Source organism: Chelonoidis abingdonii, chromosome 1 (assembly GCF_003597395.2).
Source record: "Chelonoidis abingdonii isolate Lonesome George chromosome 1, CheloAbing_2.0, whole genome shotgun sequence".
NCBI classification, from domain to species: Eukaryota; Metazoa; Chordata; order Testudines; family Testudinidae; genus Chelonoidis; species Chelonoidis abingdonii.
The window spans coordinates 75,234,603-75,255,842 of record NC_133769.1 but is presented as its reverse complement, the minus strand read 5'-3'; the positions used below and the strand labels follow the sequence as shown (position 1 = coordinate 75,255,842).

The following is a 21,240-nucleotide window of genomic DNA, read 5'->3' as shown; positions in this document are numbered from 1 at the left end:
CTCAAACAATTCAGAACGATCATTCAGATGTCTCTGGGACACTTGCTTTGGTACTGATCCTTTAGGGACTTCTGGCTGATGTTGCAGGGGAAAGGGAGTCAGCTACAACAGTCTTAGAGTACCCTCCACAGACTGACTAGTAGAACTGCCTTAATTTTACAGGACACATGCTGAAGCAATTACTCACAGTAATATTGTGAGCAAAGGCACAGGGCAGGACTGCTGGGATACTGCAAAAACAGTGGTTGGGAACATTCAGTTTGACTGTTCAGTTCAACCATGTTTGTACCCCCTGTAATTTGTGGCTACTAAACATTAACAGGAAGAGGGGTTTTAGTCAATTGACTACTTGTGGAATGGCTGTTCTGCATACTTGCAATTCCTCACAAGCTACGGTAACCCATGTGCCATACATGTTGTCATAAATTATTCTCCAAGCAAGACTTTGTCATTTAATCAAGGAGTAGAAACAATGTCATATGACTCAGCAGACCAATCAGACATCACAAATCCTGAATAAAAAACAGTGAAAAGTAGAAGTAAACTCTTGGAAAAAACCCATCAGGTGAAATTTTTTCATAGTTAGTTGGCAAATACTTGCAAGTAACAAACATTTGCAGAACTCATGATGTTAATGACAGTGTTGTTAAACAGCAAAAGGACTCAATTACTAAGATCTTTTATTCACAAAGAATAATTCCACCTGTCCCACGACAGGGTATTGAAAAAGAGAAATGAACCAAAATGAATGAAAGGATGGAAACTATGAATCTGCTGACCAGCCTCACCTTCTTAGTGCCTACCCACAATACCTCTTTGACATATACAGTGGCCTTTCACAGTCTCTTCCTGATTAGAATATAATTTTTGCTTGACCACCTCAATTCAAGTGACAATAAGAGGTCAAAGACATCTCCTTTTTTGACAATGGCATTTTCCTATTAGCCACAATCTTTTCTATGATGATACAGTCTCAGATTCTTTGTACTACAAAACTCCTGTAATCTAGTCTATTATGTCCTTGTCCAACTAAACGTTGAGATAATTGAGAGTCCAATTCAGTTACTTCTGAAGTCAACAGCCAGATTCCCACTGATTTAGGACTGGATCCTAGTCCCTCTGAAGTAAGTAAATCCCCCTCAGAAAAGCTATACATTAAATGTTTCTTTTAAAAGAAACACAGTCTGTTTTTTTAATGCTAAGCATATTCAGTTGCAATGCTAGTGCTTTTTAAATCGGATAATTCAACAATTTCAAAGGCAATTTCAGATTTATTGCTAGACAGAAGAAAGAACAACAGAATATTTCAAATCCAAATCTTTGTTTTTTCTGTACAGAAGTACGGCATTTCCTCCTCCAATTATATAGTAAGTGAAAATCCAGTATATGTATAGGATGAAGCATACAGGCTCTTACTTATCACAAAGGTTTTCCAGCTTTACTGTATAATGAGATAAACCAATAGACTGGAAAGAGATAGTTTACTAGAAACTAAAAGTCACACAAATCATCCCTTTCCTTAGACATCAAAACTTTCAACGGTTTGCCTTTTTTCAGCATATGGCGTGATGGTAAGTCTAACTTTCAACAGATGGTTACAACAGCAACACTTATCTGCATAGTGCAGCAGTTCTGAGCTTCTTCTCCACAAGAAGAATCTTTTTCCATGCAGAAGGCTGCTAGTGTGGAGCAGCAAGGCACTCCAAGGTCTTATATTAACACTATGAACATTTACTGGTCTATACAGGGCTGGCTCCAGGCGACAGCTAAGGAAACAGGTGCTTGGGACGGCCAATACAAGGGGGCGGCACTCCATCCCCTATTGGGGTGGCATGTGCTTGTCTTTGGCGTGAATTCGGTGGCAGATCTCTCAGTCCCTCTCTTCCTCTTTGAGCTGCCACCAAAGTTCTGCCAAAGAGGAGAGGGAGTGCAGGACCCGCTGCTGAACTGCTGCCGAAGAATGGAGCGGTATGATTGAACTGCCATCGAAGTGCTGCTGATCGGCTTTTTTTTTTCCGCCACTTGGGGTGGCAGAAAACCTGGAGCCGGCCCTGGTTCTATACCTAACATTTTCAAACTTGGTTGCTTAGAAGTAGGCACCTACATAAATGGCTTGAGGAGCCGAGGATGCCCCTTGCTACTGAAGTCATGCATATAATTTGAAACTAATAAAAGCAATCTGTTCTGTGTCCATCCTTTGCACTAGATCGAAATATACCACATCATTTTATTAGCAGCCAAATATTCCTGCAGCTGTACAGCTACTATTTTCTCCAGGATATTAGTCAAAACTCACAGGCTTCAAACCAGCATATACAATACTTACTAAGTACTTCTATTTACCAGTCTTCTGTGAATCTATGCCCTTCTCTTAACAAACAATTGAGCTATAACATTTTTGGTAAGGTAGTCATCAATAACTTCCCAGACATTCCAGACAGAAAGCTCAAGTTGTGCAATAGATATCTATGCAATCATTTCATCATTTTCTTAGCCTTATTCTCCCTCACCTCTTCCTTCATATTATTTGTCATAGTCATGTGTCTCATTTTAGTTTAGTTTTTTTTAGGGCAGGGACAGTCACCATCTATATGTTTGTACAGTAGAGGTATTTATCAAAGAGGGCTTTATTCCTGACTGAGATCTGTTATCACTGAATCATAGAAGATTAGGGTTGGAAGAGACCTTAGGAGGTCATTTAGTCCAACCCCTTGCTCAAAGCAAGATCAAGCCCAACTAAATCATCCCAGCCAAGGCTTTGTGAAGCCAGGCCATAAAAACCTCTAAAGATGGAGATTCCTCCACCTCCCTAGGTAACCTATTCCAATGTTTCACCACTCTCCTAGTGAAATATTTTTTCCTAATATCCTACTTAGATGTTCCCCACTTTAACCTGAGACCATTGCTTCTTGTTCCGTCATCTGCCACCCCTGAGAACAGCCTAGTGCCATCCTCTTTGAAACCCCCCTTCAGGTAGTTGAAGGCTGCTACCAAATACCCCTCACTCTTCTCTTCTGCAGACTAAATACGCCCAGTTCCCTCAGCCTCTCCTCTTAAGTCATGTGATCCAGCCCCCTAATAGTCCAGCAGAGGGGAACAAAAATTATCTCCAATTTGTCCACATCTGTTCTGTAGTGGGAGGCCCAAAAAATGTATTTAGTACACATGAAATAAATAATAAAGACCCTAGCCACAAGCAGTGGCGTGAAACCCAGAAACAATTCATAGGTGTAGTTTGACTTCTATATTTGGGGGGAAGCTCCAATCAGGCCAATAGGAGCCACACATGGTGGGGGGGAGGGGCAAATTCCATGCCTGCCCACACCCTTCTGTCATAGTATAATTCCTCAGTCTGAACCTTAGAGTTCAAATATGAGGTACTAGCATAAACTCCTCTAAGCTTAATTACCAGCTTAGATCTGATAGCCTGCCACCAACCAGGAATTCCAGTGCCTGGTACACTCTGGTCCCCCACAAAACTTCCCCGTGTTGACCCCAAGACTCAGACCCCTGTTATGGGTCTCCTACAAGGAAATACAACTATTCCACCTCTCTTCTCCACTCAGAATTCCTCCTCTGGACTAACCTGAGACGTTACTGATCAGGCAAACCTCTTTACATCACAGATGACAAGAAGTATGGTCTTTCTCTTCCCAAGAGGACAACTCAAATACAGGAAACACAGAAAAAAAGATCTATTCTCTTTCCCCTCCCACAAAATTACCCGTGGTGCTGCAGAGATTCACCCTTCCGCTAGCATCTAACACAAAGAGATTTCCTCACTTCGTTCCTTAGCCTACCCAGAGAGAAAAAAAACTCACCAAGTCTTAAAAAGAAAACATAAAAGAAAGAAAAAACATAAAACATGATCTCTGCGAGTAAGGTGATCAAATACAGGGTCAATTACTTAAAAGAAAAATATGAATAAACAGCCTTATTCAAAAAGATATCCAATTTAAACATTCCAGCAAACTCCACACATGTAAATACAAAAAACCAATAACAGCCTATTGTTTTTTCTACCTTTGTACTTACAACTTTGAAACTGAAGATTAGAAGCTTGAAGATAGAAAAAGATCCCCTCTCATAGCTGAGAGCCAGACAAAGACACAGAGCCAAACATTCCCTCCCCTGAGCTTTGAAAAATCCGGTTTCCTGATTGGTCCTCTGGTCGGGTGTTTGGTTCTCTTTGTTAACCCTTTACAGGTGAAAGAAACATTAACCCTTAGCTATCTATTTATGACACCTTCTCAAACTACACTCATGAGAAACATATTAGGAAACTCTGATTCTGAAACTAGTCTGTTTGTCACAGAGCAGCTGAGAAGACTTTGCTATCGGGTAGTAACCTCCTATTCTGCCTAGTGAATTTCAGGCTGTTTTGTATGTACATAAACCTTATTTCTTAGCTTTTTCTGAGATCACATCATCCAACTAACAGCATCACCAGCTTGTGGCTGCTGGAATTAAAAACATTAACATTCCTAAAGAGAGCTTGTCACAGAGTCCACTCACCAGTAGTGGCACCTCCTCCTCGTCACTCTGGGAACTAGTGCCCTCCTTTAGATGTCTGCCCACCCATTGTCCCTCTCACTCCAGCCTCCTGTTTGTGACTTGGCCCTCCAGCCAGGTCACTAAGGTCCTCCCCTTCTGGGGTATCAAAGTCTTCCAAGGAGAACTGTCCCAGGCAGTCTGCTTTCCACTGTCTGGTTCACACCACTTCCCCCATGGCTGATGGGGGAGCCTGGGGCTGCACTCTGCTCTGGGTTCCAGCTCAGGGTACCTCTCTCTCATCTGTAGCCAAGGTCTGCCATATCTCATACCTAGCTGCTTTTCCCCTGAGCCTTTCCAGCTCTCCCCCTTCTCTGGGTTTGCCAGCCCAAACTCCCTTCTCCCAGGGATTAATTGTAGGCAACCTATCTCTAGCCTCAAACACACCTCCCTTCCCCCAGGGAGCAACTGCAGACTTCCTTCCTGCAGCCCCCTTTCTGCTCTTCACTCCTGGGCTTTATACAGGCCCCTCCTGTTCCTGTCCATCTGAGCCTTCTGTCTAATTAATCCCTGCCCTCCCTCCCCCACAGCTCCTCCTTCAGGTGCAGACTGGGGAGTTAATGGCCTACTTGGCCACCTTAACCCCTTCAAGTCTTGCGTGGGATGGATACCTCATCACATGACTATTGCATCATCTCAGGGAAGCCATCAGCTCTGCAAAATAAACAGATTTTACAGAGGGGACAGTGCTTTGACATGTAAATATCCATTTCTAATGTATTAATTATGGTATGTAGTTTTTTCATTTTATAAACTCTTTGGGGCAGGGACGGTGTATTTTATATCTCTTTAAAGTGCCACCCTCATACATGTTGAGTGCTGTATAAATAATAAACAATAGTAGTAAACAACGTCTACACAGACTCAATCATTAGAGCTGGTCAAATCATTAATTGCATATGATTTATCTGACTAATTTCATCATGTTGCTTCAAATAATTTATTTGTGACTATATTTTAAATTAATCTGTAAATGCTTGAATACTATTTAGTGAATAATTCATTCAATGATTTTCCCCTTTGTTGAATAATTTATTGAATACATAGTACCATGGTTTGACCAATTGTATTTACTGTTACTGCAATTTCATGTACAAAAAATATCTGTCAAACCATTCTATATCTTCCTTTTTTCCAATGGCTACCACTTAGAGCAGAACCTGGTGTCTTTTCTCTTCTATTATTAGCATCTAGAATTATTCTGGTACCAGAATTTCCCACTAATAGCACCGAAATTCACATGTGTTGCATAAAATGTCCTGCCATTATTCAAAATATATAAATAATCAATCTACTGGAGGAGAAATGAGTAGACACTTGTCAGATTTAGGGATGCAAACTCGGCATAGGAGCTGTGCATTCCAAATCCATTAACAGCCAGCAAGCCTCAAGCTTTTGTGTCTGCATCATCCAAATGTGGTTTTGAAAGTTTACCCCTCAGAGCATACCTGGCAGCAGCTAAAAATGGTAAGTGCTCCAAATCCTTTTCACATAATCACAACCATGACACCTCTGCCTCTGTCCTCCAAGAAAGATTTTGAGGGACAAACATGTAAGAAAAACTAAAACCAAATTGATTAGTCATTAGCGTTATTGTCATCTCCTCCAGAATTAAATGAGGGACTTCTTTTAAATGGCAAATTTCTGTTCCACTAAATCCTGTTTTTTTACTTCTCTTTTTCAAAAATTTTTATCTTCTTTTTTGTGCATGTCTTTATTGTCTTCTTTTCCAACTGCAATTATCATTTCCCAATATAATCCTCTCCCAAGCAGCCTAGATTTTCACCCCTTTGTAATGAAACAGATTCCTCACCGTTTTATCCACTAACTGGTTTTTACTCTCTAATCCCTGTTTGCCACCACTGCATACAACCTGAACCTTTCACCACCTAAACCAACCCATTCTCCACAGTCTAATTACCTTTTCCTTTGTACTCACCTCCTCATCTTCTCTAGTGTATTGGACTACCACTTTCTTTTCTATTCAATAATAATTGTTCTTTTCTTTTTGCATTTTCTGGATAAAACGTCACCTCTAATCTTCTTTTCTCTTTTTAAAATATACCTCAGGCCCCTTTCTGTATTTGATTAAGTCATGTGTAGTTCCCCAATTTTATAGAATTGTTTCAAGTCAATGCTATATAGTTGCTTTGGGTAAAGTCAACAAAGGAAATCAACAGTAATCGTGAAATAGAAAAACAGGTGTAAAGTAATAATGCAAAGGACCGTTCTGATCTTTTGGCTTTATGCACATGTATATTGGATGTTACAGGGCATATTGTTTCTTCTTTTATATTCTGGCTAGTGTTCTGACATTCCACTGTCCATGGCAGGTATATGGTAATGGGGGAAAAAAACTGTCCTCCAATAATGCAAAAATAGAGAGCGAGGGGGAGCACTTAATCTCTCACATGGTCAGATAAATCTGTCAATTATTTTCATTTCAGTTTGAGGAACACATAATTTTGTATCACTGTCAACCACTTTCTGAAACACCAGGCAACTAATCATGCTATAGCTACCTGACTGGAATCAGATTATAATGTATTAAAGAAAAGCTGCAGGTCATCCTCAGATTCTAGTTTTAAATCTCCAGTGCTCTTTTATTTTTAAATATAACCTCTGTCTGAAGAGAAGGAAGCATAAAATGGTCCCTAGAACAGTTAATCAGCTGCTGAAGTATTTCTTTATTTAACTATAACAAAGATTGCAGGTAGAAAGAGATTTCTTTCAGAGATAAAGAGCTCAATCCACTTGAGGGGGACAAAGGGGATTGAAAGCTGATTGAATCAAGTAGCTGAGGATTCCCCACCTTTGGTCATAGCGGTGTGTGTTAAGGATGGGGAGACGTCATGTGAGGGTGGAAACATAATGTGATGCACTCCTGCAACCAGAGTCTGGGAAAATGGCTGAGAGTCATTTCTGATTGCATAAAATAGAGAGGCCCCAGTGCTGCTCTAATGTATGTGTCAGGGACTGTAACAGTCCCTAGTAAAACTCAGTATTGTGGAGGGCAGAAAGGTGGCATAAAGCCACTCCTATCAATTCACTCCTCAGTACACTGAGCTCAGCTCAGGCACACCTAAACTTCTGCTTAACAGAAGTTTCTTCAGGACTGCATTCACTGTAGGTGATTAGAATGAAATTTCCTGGATTTCTTTACAGCGCCGGCTCTAGGTTTTTTGCCACCCCAAGCAAAAAAAATTTTGGCTGCCCCAACCCTGGGCTCCCCCCCGCACCAGTGCCCACCAACACCCCCTGCCACCCCAGCCCTGGGCTCCCCCCAAAAAAACATGACCTCCTTGTTCATCACAGCAATCTCTGTTTACACTTGCAGTGGGGATCAAACCATTTCTCCTATTTTTATTTCACTTTAGTATAAATCTTGCCCCCCCTCCCATCCCTCACAACCCCATATTTAGTGCTCCGAATGCACATAGAAGGCATAGGGACTAACCTTCAAACCTTGTACTCGAAAGGGATGGGGGTTCAGGCAGAGGAGCGGACGTGGGGCTGCTTGGGGGCTCTACACTGGCAGAGTAGCGGGGTGTGATGTACTCGCGGAGGAGGGTGGAGGAGGACAGGGGGTATCAGGAGGGTTGCAGGAGAAGAGGTGCGGGGAAGGGGAGAAGTGTGGGAGGAGAGGGCTGGGAGCAAGTACAAGGGGAGAGGTGCGGGTGAAGGGAGAGTACAAGGGGAAGGGGTTCGGTGAAGGAGCGATATGGGAAGGTACAAGTGAAGATGCTGGGAGCAGGATTGGGGGTGCAATGTCTGAGAGGGGCAGGCGCTGACAGCTGCTTCCCCAGCCCTGTGAGGCAGAGCCAAGAGGACGGACACTGACCCCTAGGTGCCCAAGCTGCGGGGGTCCCCCAGCAGGGCAGTATCCCCCGCTGCCCAGCTCGGAGCCGGGCTCTGCCTCTCCCCACCCAGGGCAGATGGCGGGGGAGGCCCAGGCTGAGGCAGGTGAGGTGCGCGGCAGGCTGGGTCCAGGGGCAGAAGGTGGCAGCTCCCTGGCAGCTTGGGCTGCCAGCCACTTGCCCTGTCAGCAGGGTCGGCTTTAGGAAGTGCAGGGCCCATTTCAAACAGTTTCGGCGGGGCCTGGCAGGGATGACTTAAAAAAAAAATGTAAAAAAACACGTGGGGCTTGTACTCACTGGCTGGTGCTCCGAGTCTTCGGCAGCACTTCAGCGGTGGGTCCTTCACTCACACCAGGTCTTCAGTGGCACTGAAGGACTTGCCGCCGAAGTGCCGCTGAAGACCCGGAGCGCTGCCAGGTGAGTAAAAATTTAAAAGGTGCCTCTAGCCAGGGAAGGGATTCTCACTGAGCGCGGGGTCCTCTTAGGCGCGGGGCCCGATTCAGGGGAATTGGTGGAATAGGCCTAAAGCCGGCCCTGCCTGTCAGCATGTGAGCCGAGATCCGTGCCCCCTACCCAGCCCGGCGGCCAGGGGCAGCTCTAGGTATTTTGCTGCCCCAAGCACGGCAGGCAGGTTGCCTTTGGCGGCTTGCCTGCGAGAGGTCCCCAGTCCCGCAGATTCGATGGCATGCCTGTGGGAGGTCCGCCGAAGCTGCGGGACCAGCGGACCTTCCGCAGGCATGCCGCCAAAGGCATGCCGCCAAAGGCAACCTGCCTGCCGCCCTTGCGGAAACTGGTGGCATGCTGGTGACTGGAGCTGCCCCTGCCGGCGGCGCCTTGCACAGTCCACTTGCGCAGGGAAACACTGCGCTGCCCTGGGGAGACTCAGCAGAGCAGCAGGACCCTCCCTGCATCTCGAGCCCCACTCCTCTCCCTCCTCAACTCCTCACAGACAGGCTGGACTGCAGTTCAGGCTGCCCTGCCACTGGAGAGCCAGAGCATCATCCCCTGGAGCTGAGCCCCTTTCGCTGCCCTAGCCCGGGCTCGGGCTCTCCAGCAGCAGGGCAGCCTGAAGTGCAGTCCCGCCTGTGCAACTCAGGCTGCCCTGAGAGCCATCTAGCCACTGAATCCAGAACTGCAGTGTCAGTTCCAGCTCAGCTGACAGGGAACAACTTGGTGCAGGGCCCGCTCCCAGCTTTTTGTGCCTCAAGTAAAAAAAAAAAGGAGGCGGGCGGGGACTGGAGTGCCACCCTTTGGAAAGTGCCACCCCAAGCACATGCTTGGAGCGCTGGTGCCTAGAGCAGGCCCTGTTTCTTTAAGGGAGTTGAGGGCACTTATTTCCCAACTGTCCAGTCATACATACAAAATATAAATAGGTTCCAGTTGCAAAAAAGTAGGCTTGATTTTTAAGTTTCAGTGAGATCTACCTAAACCAGTTTCTAGAAAATATATTCATTAGTTCTAAAGTTATGAGTATTTAAATTTGAATGACCCAGTATGTAGTATACTATATCATGTATTAGCTGAAAACAGGGACGGCTCTGGCTTCTTTGCAGCCTCAAGTAAAAAAAAAAAAAAAATGGTGGGAAGGGCGCCAGAGCGGCAAAGCGGGGTGCAGGGAACAAAGAAGAGGGGGAAAAAACAAAAACAAAAAAAAATGGTGCGGCTGGAGCAGCAAAGCTGGTTAAAAAAAAAAAAACTGCAGCATGGCCGGAACGGCAAAGCAGGGGAAAAAAAAACCCTGCAGCGCAGCCAGAGCGGCAAAGCAGGGGGGAAAAAAACAAAAAACAAAAAAAATCGGCATGGCTGGAGCGGCGAAGCTGGTGGGAAAAAACAAACAAACCTACGACATGGCAAAGCCAAGGGGTGGGAACAAAACAAAAACACGGCACAGCTTTGGAGCAGCAAAGTGGTTGGGGGGGACAACGGCGCGGCTGGCAAAGCAGAGGAAAAAACAAAACAAAAAAACCCTACAGGGCGGCCGGAGCCAGGGTGAAGGGGACTCCCTGTGCTGCAGAGTCTACGCCTGGTCTAGTGGGGGGAGGGAGAGGGAGTGGGGGGGAAAAGAAAATGGGGGCGGCCAGTGCTTCAGCAGGGAGCTCACCCCGTGGCCCCTCCCGCCGTGCTGCGCCGCCTGCCGGGAAGGCTCCATGCTGCTCCAGTCGGCAGGGAGAGAAGGACGTGGGTTGCCCTGCCAACTTTGCTGCAGGGCGCTCCCCTCCTCCGCCCCCTACAGGGCGACCAGAGCAGCGAACAAAACACAAAAAAAGTGGCCGTGCTGCCCTAGGATTGGACAGAATGCCGCCCCGTAGAATCTGCCGCCCCAAGCACGAACTTGCTCAGCTGGTGCATGGAGCTGGCCCTGGCTGAAAACATTCATAATGATACAAAGACCATATTGGAAGCATAAGCACAAATTGGATGTGCTTAATTTTTCAACCTCAATGTTATGTTAACATTAGCTTTTTAAATGGAGTTACAAAAAGCATAAAACTAAGAATAACCAAGACAATCAGGATAACACAGATTAATGGGATTGATTCAGCAGACTACATGCATTTCCCTAATCTTGAAATGATGATTTTCTCAGAAATTTAAAGATTACAATCAGATGTCTGGAGGGCAGGCAGCAAGGACTGCATGGAATGGGATCATGAGAGTTCTTATCAGAATGTCTTTAACATGCAGAATTACTGGGACTATGTAATTAAGGACAGTAATATGGATCTCTCAAATAAATTATGTTAATTACCTCATCATTTGTAAATTACATAAATATCTAACGAAAAAGCCATGCGAGAGATTTAACAATTACATGCCACACCTTTGTCATGATTAATACAATATTCTAAATTCATGCAGTACTTAATTCAAATAGCTTATTTTGTGGAACCACAAAATGCGCCCTTATTATGTATTAATATTGACAAGTAAAGTTATAATTGCCATTCCAAGCAGCACTTAGGCTGAGACTCCACCTATGTTATTTAGGTCTTAATATTTGCTTAAACTGAAATGTTTGTTCAAACATATGAAAATGGAAACACTTTCAAAATTGAGGAAATATGATTTATTTTCCCATAACTAGGAGATTTATAATCTGAGTGCCTCCTGCCCCACTCTGTTAGAAATCTTATGAAGTTAAGATAATAGATCCAGAGGCTTTGACGTATAGGGCCAAATTTTAAGAACTTGAGGTAAATTTTTCAGAAGTACCTGAGTGACTTAGAAGCCTAAATCCAATTTTCAGCAGTGAATTACAGTAAAAATTATAAAATTAGGAAAGTGAATCTGAAATTCTTAGAAGAAGTTTAACTTAACTAACTTATAAACCATTTAACAGAAGTTTGGGAAGTTTCACTGGAAAGGTTCTCACAGAGTGAGTCACTGCAAACAAAGCCTCAGTCCAAAGTGAATTTTCAAAGCAGTTTACAAGCCATGAAAATAAAAGCATCCTACTCAAATTGCTACTGCAGCCTGAAATGTGTTGCAGTTTGGGTAATGTCTACTATGAACTATAAATCCTCCCTGTAGTTTCAGTTCACTATGGTATTGTCCTGTCGTAAACTTTGTGCAGTTTTCTAACATGCTGCTAAATAGTTGTCATGTTCTATGTCAAGGTGTGACGGGGCAGAGTGGCCCCGCACTGGTACTGCAGGGGTTAACCCTTCTTTCCTAGCAGAGAAAGCCATGCCCTGGAAACTCTGCAGGGCATGCTCCAACTGGAGAACAGGTATAAAAGCCTGCAGAGCTGCTTGGTCTGGGCTAATCGCTGGAGGAAAAGGAGGCACGCTGCTAGCTCCTGAGGAGGGAGAGCCTGTGCACCAGAATCCGGAGGCCAGCCAAGCCAGGACACCCCCTGATACTCCGACGGAGGACGTCGCAGGAGGAGAACAGACCAGAGGACCCCCTACAGCAGAGAACCTGGCATTTATGGTAGGAAGTGACTCAAGGGAACTTTAGAGGTAAACGGCATTAGAGCCGCATAGGTGTTCAGCGTGTTGTGGGTGGATCCCTACTAAGCAGGTGGCAAGGGGAGCTTGCCAGTACCAGAGCCCTGGGTCGGGATCTGGTGGAGAAGGTAGGCCCGAGTCCCCCTAGCACCTTATCCCTGAACCGTTACGAATCCTAGGGACTCCAGCAGCTAGGCCGCACTACCCTGCTTGCAAGGGGGATTGTATGGACTCTGGCCACTAGGCCGTGCTACCTCGCTTACGAGGGGGATTGCATGGACTCTGGCCACTAGGCTGCACTGCTCCCACGTTGGTGAGTGAGTTGTATAGACTCCAGCCGTTAGGCCACATTACCCTGCTTGTAAGGAGGATTGCATGGATTCTGGCCATTAGGCTGTACCGCTCCCACACAGGGGGAGAGAGTTGTATGGACTCCAGCTGCTAGACCGCACTAACCCACCAGATGGGGTGATTGTGTGGAAGGAGGCCATTAGGCTGCAATCAGCCGCCCACAGAGAGGTAGGTGCAAGAATTTGCAAGTGGTAAGGTGCCAACACCCCATCCTGCCACAGAGGGGCGCTGTGGTTCCAGGCCTGCCACACAGGGGTAGCTCTAACAGCAGTGGTGGGTGAAGTGACTTTCATTTTTTTCTTTAATTTATAAAACCTAAGTTTATAAAGCTTTAGGTATATTCAGAACAAACAATCAATTTAGAAACTATTGCTGGCCACAACACTACACATTTTACACACCTGCCTAAATCATCAGTATTCAGTTTTAAACGGAAGTCATATACTCCCTCCTAACTATTATTATTAAGGATAATTCTACAACTGGCAGCTTTATAGTCACATGAATGTTTTATAGTCAGAGGAGAAAACAATACATAATCATGTTGGAGAAAAAAGACAAGAGAACCCACAAATCTGATGCTCTCATAATGAGTGCAAATAAGTTTTTCAAGAAATTTAAATTGGAGCACCCGCAGTTACATCTGGTTATAATTTTAAAGCATCACTAGCCTCTCTCTGCTTCTTCTTACAATACTGAAGCTCTCCATCTGAGAGATAACAAGCTAACAGCATCCATAAAAACTCACACACAATGCAAATCATCAGAGTAAACTGCTTTTCCTCACACCATGTTCTCTCTGTTTTAAAAAAAAGAGGTTACTTCACTTCATCTCAACACCACCGAAGCAGGATGCAGTGTAACTAGTAGCCACTAGCCTTGCTTTCTCTGTGGACGTAGAATTTGAATACTGTGCAGAATGTTGAAAATGACATTGAGCAAAAATGCCCCAAATTTAAGATTGGAAGGCCCAGTTTTCCAAACAAAAAAGAAAAGTGCAAAATTCCACTATTTCTCCTAACCCAATTCAGCACTACTTCTCCTAGTGCTTTTGCATAGTTTCCTCTTATCCCCTTTGTCTCTCTACATAAGTGATGTAATTGGAGAGAGGATCAGAAGAACAATATCTTGCCCACTTCCCCAAACCTCACTGTGTTATATTTAGATGCTCCTCTTTAAAACAGGAACAAAAAATCTGCTGTCCATAGCCCATACCCTCCTCTGCTTCCCCTCCAGCCTTTTCTTCTAGCCACATAACCTGTTTTTTTCATCTCACTATCTCCAACTAACAGAGCTCTTGGTATTAAACCAACACCTGGGTATATTCCAAAAAGCCCATCCCATTATGTAAAGCTGGCCAGCATCTTTGGAGTTTTACTTGCTCCTTTGACACTGAGGCACCCCAGGATAAAGGTCAGGTTGGTCCAGCTAGTGCTGGCTCAGCAGATCAGTACATTTGGTGGTAGCTGCAATCATCTGTTCCAGATTCCAAGCTTTTATTTTTTTAAAAAAGTCTCTAGCCCTTAGAATTGTGAAGATAATCTTAAAAATGTCAACTAGATATAAACCATCATAGTGTCTCTGTCTGGTCTATGGACAATCTGGAACATTAGTTCAAAGGAAGGTGAACTGCTCCCATTCAGATTATTGGGGTGTTAACCCTGAAGCCTAATGTTGATAATATAAATGTCACCATGGTTAACTATTCCAAGGCTGATCAAGCCAAGCAAGAAAGAATTGGGATAATTACAGTCAAAAGATCTACTTACTCTTCTCTGAGTGGCATCTTCACTTTGGCATCACAAATGAGGAGGGTGGTGAAGCATTGGGATGGGATACCTAGGGAGGTGGTGGTTTTTTTGACAGAGCCCTGGCTGGGATGATTTAGTTGGCGTTGGTCTCACTTTGAGCAGGGGATTGGACTAGATGACCTCCTGAGGTCTCTTCAAACCCTAATCTTCTATGATTCTATGAGAGAAGCTTGGGTTGTGAATGGAGCTTAGGAAAATATAAACACGTTTTTTCCCCACCAAAATGACCTCTAGAAGGATAATAAATATCCCTAGAATATTTTCCCCCTTCCAAACAAGTCAACATAATTACAATTACATGATGTCTATGAAATAATTCATTCTCTCCGCAGCCTATATGGGAAAGCAGCAACTTCTAAAACCATACAGTCACTGAAGATACTTGAGAATGGGGAAAACATTACATTCTTTGAGGATACTGTGAGCATTATAAATGTCCTAGCTCCCATCTAGCGGCAGATCCAGGCACCAGTGCAGCAAGCACGTGCCTGGGGCGGCAAGCTGAGGAGAGCGGCCTGCTGGTCGCTGTGAGGGCGGAAGTCAGGCTGCCTTTGGTGGCAGGAGGTCTGCTGGTCCCGCAGATTCGGCGGCAATTCGGTGGCAGGTACGCCGAATCCGCGGAACTGGGGACTTCCTGCAGGCACGCCGCCGAAGGCAGCCTGCCTGCCGTGCTTGGGGCGGCAAAATAGCTAGAGCCGCCCCTGCTCCCATCAGCATGAGAAACAAAGATGCTCCAAACCACAGGTTCCCTCATAGAAGTGTTCAGCTCTACCCACTAAATCAACAGGTCACTCCACAAGATTGCTATTTTGCTCATATCTAATTTACTGCATGATGAAAAGAGCCATGAAAAATTGCATTGTTCAGCATCCATTAAACAGAGATTTGGTGCAGTGAAGGTCACTCCAGATATTGAAGCATTCAGAGTAACAGGTTTTAATGAGAGGAGGAACCATAATGATCCCCCGCCCCCACCCTCAACATAAGATAAGCAACTGATTTTCACCCCATGATTTCTGCATCTAGTCTACTCACCTGCAGCTGAATTAAAGCACATCTTTTAGAAAGACATCCAGCCTCAGTTTAAAGAACCCAAGTGATGGGGACCTGATCAGCGTCAAAGAAGCTGGGTCCCAGCCTGCAAGCATCCTACTGATAGCAGCAAGAAGCAGCCACACATTACAAATGAGCCTTCCTTGCAATTTAACAGGTACATCCACCTTTACCCCACCTGGAATATAGATTTCTATGTTAAACTGAACACAAACTGCAGCTGAACTAGATGAGAAGCCAGCATGCAATAACATGTTCCATGCTGCTGCTCAACTAAGTAGACAATATTGGTGTCTTCTCTTGTCTATGAAATGCCATATTCTACAGGATGATACACTGATTTGTTTCTAACCTTATTACATAAACATTCAATGATCACATTTTAAAATAAAAGTTTTCAATCCTTACTGCCTTTAACTGCAGTTATGGACACGCAGTACAGTGAATCACAACACAACAATTCTAACAAGCTCAATAAAAGAAGGCTAGTTTGGGCTCATTTCCTATATAACTACCATGAGTTATTAAAACTCACTATAAGTATCATTTATATCAACATAATCTTTTCATGACAACAGTGGATAAAGTCATTTCAACCAAACAGAGCATATACACACAGTTCAGACTAGCTTATTATCTGCAATAACATCATCATTGTAGGAGAAAAAAACCCAGACCATCAGTATGTAGGCAGAGGGGAAAAGTAAAAATTATCATCAGAAGTAAATGAGAAATGTTTCATCAGTCTGAGCTACTTCTACAAGGGAGAGCACAAAAGTTGTGCCCATAACAGTAAGCGTGAGACCTGATCCAACTCTCACTAAAGTTATTTGATATCTTTCCTTTGACTTCAGTGGGAGCTGGATCAGGGCCTTGCTGCAATTCATATTTGCCCCCCATGAAATGGCTAATTGCACATGTACTTATGCATGCACACACCCATTCTGTGTTCAGACATTGTTTTCCCATACAACTGCAACTTCTGAGGGCACAGACCGTTATGTCTGCATTTTTATGGGTACAATCTGCTTCACCTTCCCTTGAAAATGTGTAGGGTTTAGTCTAAAACAAACGTAACTTTGGATTAGCCTGATTCAATTATTTCTTACGTTGTATTATGCTGTTTGTAAGGAAAGACACAATGCTAAGCTCCATTTGCTGTAACCCAGCAGGCAAAGATTGACACAGCTTTTCTCATTCTATCACCATAGATATCCCTATGCTTCTTGCAACAACAACAGAAAATTAGGGGTCCAACCTCTTTATCCTTCCCTCTCATGCACACACATATCCTGTTCTCCAGTTGAAAAATACCATTTTCCCAGGCTAGGAAAGGTCACCTGTCCACAAAAGACTAGAGTAAAATTTCTAAATCAATTTTCACTGGCAGGGCCGGCTCCAGGGGTTTTGCCGCCCCAAGCAACCAAAAAAAAAAAAAAAAAGCCGTGATAGTGACTGCGATCTGTGGCAATTCAGCGGGAGGTCCTTCGTGCCGAGTGGGAGGAAGGGACCCTCCGCTGAATTGCCGCCAAATCCCAAAACTGCCGCCCCACTCCTGAGTTGCCGCCCCAAGCACCTGCTTGATAAGCTGGTGCGTGGAGCCGGCCCTGTTCACTGGACCCAGAAGCAGAGGACTAAATCCCCAAACACACAAATATAACCTAACAGAATACCTTGAAAACACAGGACCTGATCCTTGCCTCTACTCTGTCCCTTCTACACAACTTCTGCAACACAAAGGGGACAAAGCGCTGTCTTAAACGGTCAGATGGGGAGTTCGCTTGCACAGGGCTGTTATTGCCGTCACAAGTTCAGTGCTGCTTAGGCAGCTTTAAAATGCACCAGGGTCTACGTTGGTCACCAGCTGCCCCAAGATTTGGCGTGTTCATGTGGTTGAAAATTATCTGCATCTCCCATACCCAGGTGCACTGAGCATATCTCAGGTGCACCTGACGATTTGGCTCAAAGTGTGCTTACATTAATTTGATTAAGAAAACTAAAAAGGGGGAAAGAATATTTTGAGCCTATTTTGGCCTTTTTTTAAAAAAATTCCTTCAAGTCAGCCTCTATAAACACCTATTCAAACCAATGCCGTATGACTATTATCACATTATAAAATAAGTCTTCTGACATCATAAAGGGTTTTTTTAAAAAAAAAATATGAACACATACAAATGGCATGTTCTATATTATAACTTTATTTGATCTTCTTTATAATGTTACAGTAACAAGAAAACAGCTTCTTGCATACAATAGTAGGCTGTGTGTGTCTTCTATTTTAAAGACTTCTCTTCAAAACTAAAAGTACATATTCTTCTTCCTCTTACTCCATTTTAGTAATAGATTTATTTAGGTATCAGCTGTCAAATTTATGGAAACATTTTGAAGAGTGGGTAAGTTGAAAAACTTTCTATTGCAGTGATCACAGGACCCAGGAAAATGGATGGTACGTGACTTTTCAAGTGACAAGTGAGTGAAGCACAAGGTGAGAACTGGCATTTAGCTGATAAATACAGGTAATGTCTTTAAAAAAATCAGTAAAGACTATCATTAATTTAAATTCAGCTTATACTAGTTGCAAGAAGTAAAATAATAGCTGATGTGGGTCTTATGTATATTTCTCACTTTTCTTAGGTTAACTGTATGGATATTAAAAGTGGTCTGTGGTGACAAGAGTTAAGAGTTCGAGCTAGGATCCTTTTCACCCATCCGTTTATGGTGGGTCTGAGATGACACAAGTCGAGACTTAAATAGATTGTATTATGTGTGCAATACTAGCCATGCATTTATACTTTATTGCATCACAAAGAGAAAGTCAACTATGATTTCAGAGAGACAGAGTGGGTCAGGTAATCCCTTTTATTGGACCAACTTCTGTTGGTGAGAGAGACATATAAGAAAAAGCAGGAAATGGTTTAATAATTACACTATTACCAAAGCAAATTATTTCATTGAAATCTAATAGTAGTTTGCAATGGTAATAGAGAATTCAATTTGGCTTTTACAGGTACTTGCAACTGTTCAGATTTATCTCTTAAACACGTTGGATTTGGATGCTACCAAAATATTATTTTTTAGGTCACTGTGGGGTTCGTCTATATAATTAGATCTGAATCTTTTTGTTTGTTTCTTTTGCTTGTAGGCTTTTCGAGACCCTGATAGAAAACTCTGTATGAAGGCTTGAGTTCCTGGGTTCAATAGATCCCTGATCCCTGCCACACTCCTAGTCTCTACAGATCTTCCTCTTCTTCCCACCACTTCCTAGCCCACATGGGCCTTCTCCACTCATACTTTTGAGTTTGTATACAGATTCAAAGATTCCATTCAAGAATTCCCCACTAATCTTATATGGTATTTTATGCTTTGCCTTATTTATTTTTGCATACCGTGACATATTACTTTATTCATTCCATTAGCGAATTCCCCACTAATCTCATTAAGGGCTTTTGTATGCATAATGCTGTGACTGCTTCTGCACAGTATACTCTGTATTACTGAATTAACAGCTATAAGGGATTACATAAAGAAGGATGGAAATAGTTAAGATGACAATACATTGAAGACTTTCTGGCTTCTAAGAGCTTGTGTCATGCCTTCCATTTATACACTGAAATTTCTACCATTGTAGGACAGCCCGCTTTATGCTTTGCCACATACATTTCACTTACACAGTGAATCACCGCAGTTATGAGTGATCAGATAATGTAGAAGAGAGTGATGCTACCTGGTCAAGCTCATCTAGTAGCATTAAGAACTAAAGGGAAATATTTACAACACAGCATGATACCATTATGCTGTACAGCACTGTACAATCTCCATTTTACTGTATGACATCAGTTAGGTCTTCTGAGGTCATCACCATGAACACTGGTGAGTCATCCTCTAAGCTGAAAAAAACAAACATGTCTCAAAGGAAAGAACAATCTCTGTAAAATTGTAAATGGCCATTTTTACATGCTCAAGCTGCAAAGACAGAAGGAGAAGGAAAAATGTGGTCCCCCAATTCAGATCAGTGGCAATCACCGTTTGCATGTTTGATAAGCATCTTTCCTAATGTGAAGTAGTGATGAACTGAACTGTGCAATATTCAATGCAGTGAGAAATGGAGATCTACATCTCCACCTGCAGAAGTGGAAAATAACGGTGCAGTTGAAAATCCACAAAACCCTTTGAGGAACTCAGACCCAAACAGAATGCAGATGCAGCCACATTCAGTCAGATCGTCCCACTAATCGAGATGTTGTACAAAGGAATGGCAAAGGCCAGAGGAAAACATATAGCTGGTGCAAGGCTATGAGGTCTATAGACTGCCTATCCACCTCCATACTTAAACAGTGGCTTGGAGAGCCAGAATATCATAGTGTGAACATTATTGCTGTGCTGCCAACCACAATTTTTTAGCAACCACAGTTCATGCTGTTCACAGACATATGCAAAGAATCTGATGTGTCCAGGACAGACCATTTCTCATCCAAAAAATGTTAAGACACCAGGACCTTTAAACATGCACAAAGATCTTTTCCAGCAACAATTAGATGAGCCTATTGGTGGATCAGATAATACAATTTGGTCCAGTTTAGGGGAAGCTGGGCAACAGCAATCCCTTCCTTATACTCAGTGAATGGGTTTGTTGTGTGGCTCACATGTCTAATGATTATTTCAAAGAGGAGAACACTTTTAAGTACTGAGACAGCACATTAAAATATTGGCAAGAGAGAACACTGGCAATTGTTTGCCAATAATATCAATTGCTCAGTGCTGCAAGATGAATGGTCAGGGCAGGAAACAGTTTTCCCATCCTGCAAGAGTTTGAGTTTTTGAAAAATTTCCCATCCCAACACAGAACAAAATGTCAATATTTCAAAACTTTTTCATGAACTGATGAGCCAAAAAAAATTTCAGATTAGATCAATCAAAATGTTTCATTTTGATTTAGACTTTTTAAAAAACTACTATAGAGTCTGAAGATCACATTTTTTTCATGTTGACTTACACACCTCCATCTCAACCCATGGTTTGGCAGTACAGCATCCCCTCTCACTTCCATCATGCAGTTCTATAAGAAGGTTTTATTTGCAATTTTTAAAATTAACTTAAAAAATACCCTTTGCTCTGTAGAAGAGTTTTGCAAAGACAGTTCTCAGCATTTAAAAATATTCTTAATTTCAAGTGCCAATATAAAGAAAGAAAGAAAGAAGAATTAGGGCTGTTGATTAATCACAGTTAACTCACGCAATTAACTCAAAAAAATTAATCGTGATTAATCGGAGCTTTTATCGCACTGTTACGCAATAGAATACCAATTGAAATTCATTACATATTTTTGGATATTCTTCTACATTTTCAAATATATTGATCTGAATTACACCACAGAATACAAAGTTTAAGGTGCTCACTTTCTATTATTATTTTTATTACAAATATTTGCACTGTAAAAATGATAAACAAAAGAAATAGCATTTTTCAATTCACCTCATATAACTGCTGTAGTGCAATCTCGTTATTGTGAAAGTGCAATTTACAAATGCAGATTTTTTGGTTACATAACTGCACTCAAAAGCAAAACGATGTAAAACTTCAGAGCCTACAAGTCCACTCAGTCCTACTTGTTCAGCAAATCACTCAGAGAAACAAGTTTGTTTACATTTACAGGAGATAATGCTGCCT

General features: G+C 42.9%; 1 protein-coding gene and 1 long non-coding RNA gene across 3 annotated transcripts in view; one reads left to right on the top strand and one right to left on the bottom strand.

Annotated features, from left to right (window-relative positions):
- NAV3 (neuron navigator 3) overlaps positions 1-21,240 on the bottom strand; it is an 859,499-nt gene that overhangs the window by 688,933 nt on the left and 149,326 nt on the right. The gene's annotated exons all lie outside the window — the stretch shown is intronic.
- Positions 12,160-19,776, top strand: LOC116839460 (uncharacterized). Its single transcript, XR_004377155.2, has 3 exons — positions 12,160-12,341; positions 17,993-18,058; positions 18,716-19,776. It is a non-coding gene; the product is annotated as an uncharacterized LOC116839460 (long non-coding RNA).